Genomic DNA, 8046 nt, shown 5'->3' on the forward strand with positions numbered 1-8046 from the left:
CGTGGATAGGTCAGCTATATGATACATTTTTTCCCCCTGAGCTTTGAAAAATTAGGATGATGGGGGGGAAGTGGGCATTTCACACAGACCACCCAGGTACACTGTCCTGCACCACCATGCTCATCTAGGCAGGCTACCACAGACCCTGCTAGCTGCTCAGTCAGAGGCACATCTTAACACCGGTTAGGGAGAGCAAGAAAGAGCCCCTGTCCCTGCACATACCATTGCCAGAAGCTGTCTCAGTCCCAGAGGCTGTTGTCAGACGTCTCAGCATGTGTGTACTGTAACAAAACCACACTGTCTGATCTCATCCCTGGAACAGCAGGAGCAGGGTGCCTTGCTGTGCTCCTAAACGCAGCTGCTTATCATGGGCAGGTGCTGCTCAGTCACTCCAGCTGAAGTGGCCATTTTTAGCTCCCTGATGGTCCTGCTCTGGGTTTCCCTGTCCATTTGGTACATTCAGACCCTCCAGAAAGTGCTGCTGACCTACCCTGGGCAAGGAGATTAAGTGACAGGGACAGAATGGCATTTGCTCTCAGGAAAGTGCCTGAGATTGAATGTTAATTCTTCCTAATGCTTCTCTGCCATGTGTGTGAATCACAGCTGAAACCATGAGGGCTTCGCAGTCTATTTATAGCAGCTTCATCTCCTCCTGACGTCTGAACAGGAGACGATTAACTCATGAGATGGACAGCCCCTGCATGCCTCCAGCCACTGTCCCTGGGCAGGCTTGGGAGGGGGTAGGCTGGGCAGTTTGCAGGAAGGGGAGGTGGGGGAGCTTAAGCCAGGAGCTCAGGCACTCTCTGGGCTTAATCCTGAACAGCCTCCTGGAGTTCCTCCGCAGCAATAGCAAGGGAGTCATTCCCAGCTAATATGCTCACTAGACATAGATGGAGCTGGTATTTTCTTTCTCCTTAGCTGCTGGGGACTCTGAAGGATGGTGGAAGGTTGTGATTTGCATGAGGTGAGCCTTACCCGCAGCTGTAACCCATCCATGGCTGCTCAGAAGTCTCTTCTCATCCCCTGTGCCGTCTGTCTCCAGAAATGAAAGGCTCATAAAACCCTGTGATGAAGAGAAACAAAAAATTAGTGCAGGAAAAAAATTGAGTCAGAGCAAGGACGGAAGTCCAGAGTAACAAAGCCTAGCTCAGATAAGCAGACCAGCAGGGAGACACTAGTTCTGGATAGGGAGATAAACCACAGTAACTACATGAGAAAAATCCCTAGCAACACCTTCCCTCTCTCTACCTCTGTTTGGCAGCACCCCGCGTTTACTGAAAGAGCTGGACCCAAGCTCTGGGACTTGCCAGGGCCCACAGCCATCCTCATCCTACCTCCCAAGCACAAGAACCTTGAGCTTTGGCACTTTCAGGGCTGACACATTTCCATTGTGCCTGCTCTGCAGAGTTCTTGAGCCCTGTCCCTGGCTTCTCAGCCTTGCTCCCCCTACACAGCCAACACCACCCTCCTTAGCCTTGGGTATCACAGACACAGCCAAGAAGCTATGACAGATTTGTGCCAAGATAATGGCATGGCTGCCACCTATCCCATAAAATCTCCTTCTTGTCTTGCTACCTGGCAGTGGCAATTCAATAGGCAAATCCCCCTGTAACAGCTCTTACCAGCCTTGCTGTTACCCTCCGGCTTCCAGTGCTGATGAATTTGGAGCTGTCCTGGAGCTGCAGATGTTAAGAGCATCTGAAGCACTAATCCCAACAGTCAGCCTCTCTGAGCACAGATTAATTGGCTATGCCTTACCCCTCCTCAAGCAACACAGCATCTGTCCAGGGATGTAGACAAAAGGGAGTATTGCTGATGATTTCGTAGCTCAAACAATACAGCAGGGTGGAAAATGGGGACCTGTGTATAAGGAGGGTATCCTTAACACCCTGTGAGCTGGAAATCTTAATAATGAGCTGCCATCACCATGTAAAGTACATTATAAATGCTCTCCAAAGAGGATGGCATGGTCATGCCCCCAGTTATGCACCAAGTCCAGGGAGATTGTGCACCTCAGGGGTCCTGCCATCCTATTGCCTTCTTCAGAGGTCTACAGGTAAGGGTATTCTCTTCAATGCCACATCTTCATTTCAGTATTTCCAGTAGTGTTCCAGGCTCTGACAGTGCTCAAAATATTCAAGTGGAGCCCATGCAGGCATGTACCTGTGCCCCAGGGTTGTGCCCAAGTTTTAGTGAATGGGGCTGCAGACGACCTCCATACTAATTAGATTAAGCTCTTCACAGTTTTGTTAATCCTCAATTCTGGGAACAACTATTTCTTTCTGTCCCTGCTACCAACCTCTCCAAGCTTTTCTTTGCAGTCTGTGCAGTGATCTTCCCTGAAAGCCAAAGAGAAGAATTGCACATGTAGATAACTCATGCTTTTTACATATTACACATTGTTGTCCCATTCCTTCTTCATTTTCACTCTGTTTTGGCAGAGTTCATTAAAAAACCTAGAGTTTTTCAGTCTCCAACTCACTGTGATTTACAGCAGTTCACTCATTATCCCTGTATTTCTTGAACTTCTTTCTGAAAGCTGTTGGCTTTGTGCTTCCCCACAAAAAAGGATGTGCATACCCAAAACCATGATGGAGTCTCAGTCTTTTCTGGCTCAACAGTGCTTCATAAGTTTCACTTTCATGTTTTTCAGTTCCTCCTTGCAACTGAGTGGCCTTCCACTGGCTAAGAGAAGGGTCTCATCTTAGAGAAGCCTCAAAACATGGCAGAGGGCTTGTGCCTGCTCTGTCCTAAGCAGGTTTCCAGGACAGTCTCTGCCTCCTGGGCTGCTGTTTCAGAGCATCCCTCTGACCTGGAGAGCCACAGCTAGAGAGGTAAATAGAAGTTGTCCTCCCTGCTGCCCAACTGAACGTATACTGCACATAAGTGACTGCACACAAAGATTTTGTGTTTCATAATACCAGTTACAGCAAAGCGACACAGCCCCAGGCTGTGAAGGTCAATCTGTGAAATAGCTTTGACCTGGAAGCACCCAGGACCCCAGCAGGATAAGGAACAACCAAAACAGACAGCTGTGGGCTTTTTAGGCTTCTCGACCCCTTCAGCTGCAGATTGATGCAAAGACCTGTGCATGTCCCGGACTGCCCTGGCAGACAGTCTGGCTGCATTCATTCCTCTCTGTTTCCAGATTGTTTGGAGCCAGCCACGCACTGCCGCAATCACAGGCACTTTGCACGGGGCAGGCTGTTCCTGGAGCAGTGAGCCAGTACACCTGGCAGGCTCTCTGCAGCTAAATTAGTTGACCAGCCCTGCCCAGAAACAATCTTTGTCATTGGCACTAATCGCGCTAATGCAGAGATGCTGGAAATCAGCAGTGTGAGGTATCACCCCCACCCACAACCCCTTCCCACCTGCAGCATCCTGCTGGGCACCGCATGCATTTTGTTCTTCCAGAATCTCAATCTTCTCCTCCTTCTCAAGTTCCTCTCCCATCCCCATTTCCCTAGCTGAATTTGGGGGATATAACTTGCCGTACTGTATGGGGTATACGCAGAAAGGATTTATTGTGGGGGGTTGCAGATGTGGCCTTTTGGGAGAGGTCAAGGGGTGCCTTGTGCTGCTTCCAGTCAGCTCCATAATGGACCCACCACAGGCCAAAGCTGACCCCGTCAGTGGAGCTTGTGATGCCTTTGTAAAAATATTTTTAAGAAAGGGCAGAAAATGCCAGATGGAGGGAGGAGGAAGGAACAAAGTGAGGAACAAAAGAGGAATGGCCAGGTCACAGGAGGAGAAGGTGTTCCATAGTGGTGCAGATATTCTCTGCAGCCCATGGAGGGACTCAAACCAGAGTAGGTATTTCCTGCAGACTGTGGAGGGGACCATGCTGGAGCAGATATCCACAGAGCAGCCCATGGGGGAACCACTCCAGGGAAAATGGATATTCCTGAAGAAAATGCAGCCCATGAAGGACCCACATTGGAGGAGATTTTCATGAAGCACTGCAGCCTGTGGGGATCCCATGCTGGAGCACGGGAAAGGTGAGGAGGAAGGAGCAGCAGAAAGAAACCACTTTATGCTGAGCTTGACCTGCTGTCCCCAATCCACCCTGTACCACGTTTGGTCAAAGGTGGGGTGGAGTGGGGGTTGGGTAGGGAAGTCTGGAGTGAAGGAGTGAAATTGAGTCTGTGAAAGTGGGGGAGGAAAGGTGTTGGTTTAATGTTTGTCTTTTTGCTTCCTGCTACCCAAATTTGTAATTATGCTATATTTTAATTGGCAATAAATGAAGTTACTTTTCCCCAAATTGTGTCTGTTTTGCCTGCAACAGTAACTGGTAATTGTCTTCCCTGTCTTTTTCTCAACCCGCAAGCTTTCTCGCTCCCAGTTTTTTCCTATTTTCTTCCCCTTTCCCACTGAGGGAGGAGAATGAGTGGGCATCTCAGTGGGAGTTTTGCTGATAGCCAAGGCTAACTCACCACATGTGCATAAGGATAAGCTCTCCCATATGACTTTTTCCCGGTACTGTTTTGCAAGATCTCTGCCTTGAAGGGTATTCCTGCCATTTTCCTGCCAGAGGCAGGAAAAAAAGATACACCTTCTTCAGTCACTCCAGTCTTCAGGAAAGTCCCATCTGCTGCCCAGATGACTGGTTCAGAGCAGATCCCTATACAGAGAACTTGTCAAGACTTGGTTTTGTTAGGTAGCAAAAGTTTTGTGTGTGAGCTAGTGAATTTTTGTGCTCAGAGTTGTGCTGGCTCCTAGACTGGGAAAAAATGACCTCTGAGCTATTCCTTTATCTACAAAGTAAACAGGCCCAGTGTCTAAGCAGTGAATAGCCATGCCTCTGTGAAGTATGGCAGTGAAATGCACACAGAAGCTTGGGCTTAAACAGACCCTATCCCACTGTGGGAGTGCCTTTTTTCCTGCTCTATGCAGCTGATGATTTAAAACCAACAGATGTTGTCTGGGTAAAATTTTACCCCAAATCCTTGCACAATCTCAAATGAAACAGTCTGAGTGGATGAATCAGGTCCTGATGTATGAGTAGCTTAATGAGAAAGAAGGAACTAGAAAATGAACAGAGGCAAGTTCTTGAATGAATGGTCCAGGCACTTTCTGTCTGCTTGGGGGAGCTGTGAGCATGTTTCAGGGGCACGGGCGCAGACACACTATCATCTCATTATTGGGCTGTCAGTCTTTTAGCAGTGACAAAGGGGAAGCTGCAGCAGGAAAAGCAATTGGCAGCTTTAATTGCCCTCCCCTCAGCACCAGCCTTTGAACCAGCATGAGGGTGAAGGGGGACTTTTCCCCTTCGCAGTTCCACTTTGCAGAGCTCAGCCAGAGACTCTGTTGTCCCACTGGGTGTCCTTTGTGTCCTACTGGACACCATTGTTGGTCTTTGTGTCCCATTACCAGCTGGTTCATTTTCTTGATAGTTCTGTATGGTTTGAAGTGAGCTTTGAAAGTCAAAAGATAGAGCAGAGTGCCAAATGGGGTCCAACTGGACAATCCTGTATCTAGGCATCCTAGCAACAGTGCGGACTCAGGTGGCCAGCATTGCCATTTGCTAGCATTGCCCAGCTCAGGAATTCAGAAAGCAAGAGTCAGAAGTCTCAGAAGAAATACTGGATATTGGAGACAGCCAGGACAAGTTTTCAAAGGTGTCTCCAAAGTGAGTACCACAGAGGCACACTGGTTTTACTCTTTTGTTTAATGCATCATGATCCCGTGACCCCAGGATTTGGGAATTTATTGAAAAACTGTTTGCCAACAGATTTGTGATAAAATCAGACAAAAGTCTATAGAAATGGAGAATACTGCTCCATGGTACACTATGGGATATACTACATTATATTCTATGAGGCTTTGTCAGGGCCCTGAGAGCATTAATGGCCTGGACCAGCCTCACCTGGAGCCTCCACCTCCATGCCCTGCCTGTTGGCCAAAAGGGCTGCATTTAAGCTCAGTATCTGAGACTTTAGTTCTTGCCTGAGGTACGTTGTAAGACTGCTGGTACCTAGCGTAGCTATGCCCATTCCCATGCCTGGCCGTGGACTCCACTGATCCTGACCCTGACATGCAGATTGACCTTGGACCTGCCTCATCAACACCAGCTCCCCTGATGATGAAGACTCTCGACTGAAGCTGGCCACGATGTCTGGTGCTGCTCCGCTCACCTCGCTTGGGTACTGTGAGGCTGGGTCCTGGCTGGTGAGGCCCCTGCCCAGCTGGCTGTGTTATTGCCCTGGTCTCATGGCTTCCTGTCCCTCAGGAAGCAGACAGACCTCTTGCTCCCTGACAAGAGTAAACTGCTTTCAATACATTTGATTTATTTAACACATTTCCAGAAAATGCATTTTTTTCTTCCTCAACTTGCCAACAAGTTGATGCAAAACCATCCTGTTCCTGGAAGTGTACACAAACAGCAAAAGTACACGTCCTAGATGCCACAACCTTACTGAGTATTTGTGGGTCATTAACGCACGAGGCAGTCCAATGTTTCTGCCACTGAAAATCTACAGACCTCCTACTGTGTATTATGAGATTTTTGACAGTTACCTCAATCTGCAAGTCCTGGAGTCACATGATTAATATCCATCATTTCAGTGAAAACCTGTAATTCCAACCTTCTTTGTTACAACATGAAAATGCCATGCTAGAGGCTGATTCTAGAAAATAAATGAAAAGCCAGAAACTATTACTTCTGGCCCTTGAGTGTCATCCATTTCTTTTATGTTTTAGGTCTGCTGATGCTGAAATTGTTTTTTTAAAACACTGTGACACTCCCTCCACTTTCTGGAGCATAACTTTGGCAACCTGACACATCCCATTGTCTTTGTCTAAAGCTGCACCTGCATCTACTGCATTTAGACTTTGCAATTCCAGTTATATAAAAAAGTTTACCATCCCAAGCAGGGGTCTTTAGCATGTCTGCTTCAGGGTGAATTTCATGCAACCAGAAGGACCACTCCTAGCATGGGAGCTGTGATGCACTGTTTGCACTGTTAATAGGACCTCAAGCGAGAGTGAGCTGCTCAGAGGCATTCCGTCATGGTGGCAGTGCGTGTCACAGCCTGGGGAGCAGCAGAACCCTGATGTTTCGGGTTTCCTCTCTTTTTCCTCAGTCTCAAAGCAAGATGAAGAATTTCTCATCTCAGAAAGGGAAGGATGAATGCAAATTCCTATCAGTGCTCTCACAACACAAACAAACAGAAAGGAAGAAAACCAGTAAAACTGAAAGTGTGATAGTTGCCTTATTTCATCCAGTTGCCTTGGGCCTCAGAGAGCTGCTTGTCCCTGAGGATTAGGCGTGCCCTCATGCCTCTGTGCAAGGATCTTTGTTATATCTAGTGCAGATTTAGTTCAGTGGAGAGGAACAGGACGACCATGGCATTTCCCTTGCTTCCCTTTTGCAGTCTGGTGGGATGCTTTTGTGCTGCTGAGACATGCTGGGTTGCTGTGTAGGTATGCAGCTCCTCCATCCAGGCAGCAGCTGCATCCAGCTGGATTTGCTGCTCCACTAGCTCCTCTCTGCTGCTGGGAAGACACAGTGAAAAGATCAAAATCCAGTGGAGGTAGGAGAATGGCTCTGTGACATAAGAACTGCTTCACACCCTGTGTCCTGGCTCTTGTGCGTGCTTTCTTATGGCTTAAAGACACCTTTTTATTTTCTTGGCTCATCAGGATGCTGGTGTTGGCTTGGGCCGCAGGTAGGGGGTCTGAACTCAGGCCATAAAGTCCTGACCTGTCACAGGCCAGCAGAGCCCCTAAAGGTCTGCAAAAAAAAAAACCCTGTTCTGGGTCTGAGAGGGGCTTCCCTCAGTCCATGGGGCAACAGTGAAGCTGCCACCACCCCATGTCTGCGCACATCACAGCTGGATCCAGCTTTGGCTCCCTTTCCTCTTTCATACACGTCTCAGAAGTCTGCAGGGAAGATGGATTTTTACTAAGCCATTTCAAAGCTCTCTCATTAACTGCTTGCCAGCAGCCAGTTCTCTGATAATGGGTATCGCCTGGGGAAATTGCAGCCCCATAGCAACAAGGAGTTTAATGGCTATTATTCCTAAACGAAGGACACGGCTCTAGTAA

The sequence above is a fragment of the Phalacrocorax aristotelis genome, chromosome 19 (genome assembly GCF_949628215.1).
Source record: "Phalacrocorax aristotelis chromosome 19, bGulAri2.1, whole genome shotgun sequence".
Lineage (NCBI taxonomy): Eukaryota > Metazoa > Chordata > Aves > Suliformes > Phalacrocoracidae > Phalacrocorax > Phalacrocorax aristotelis.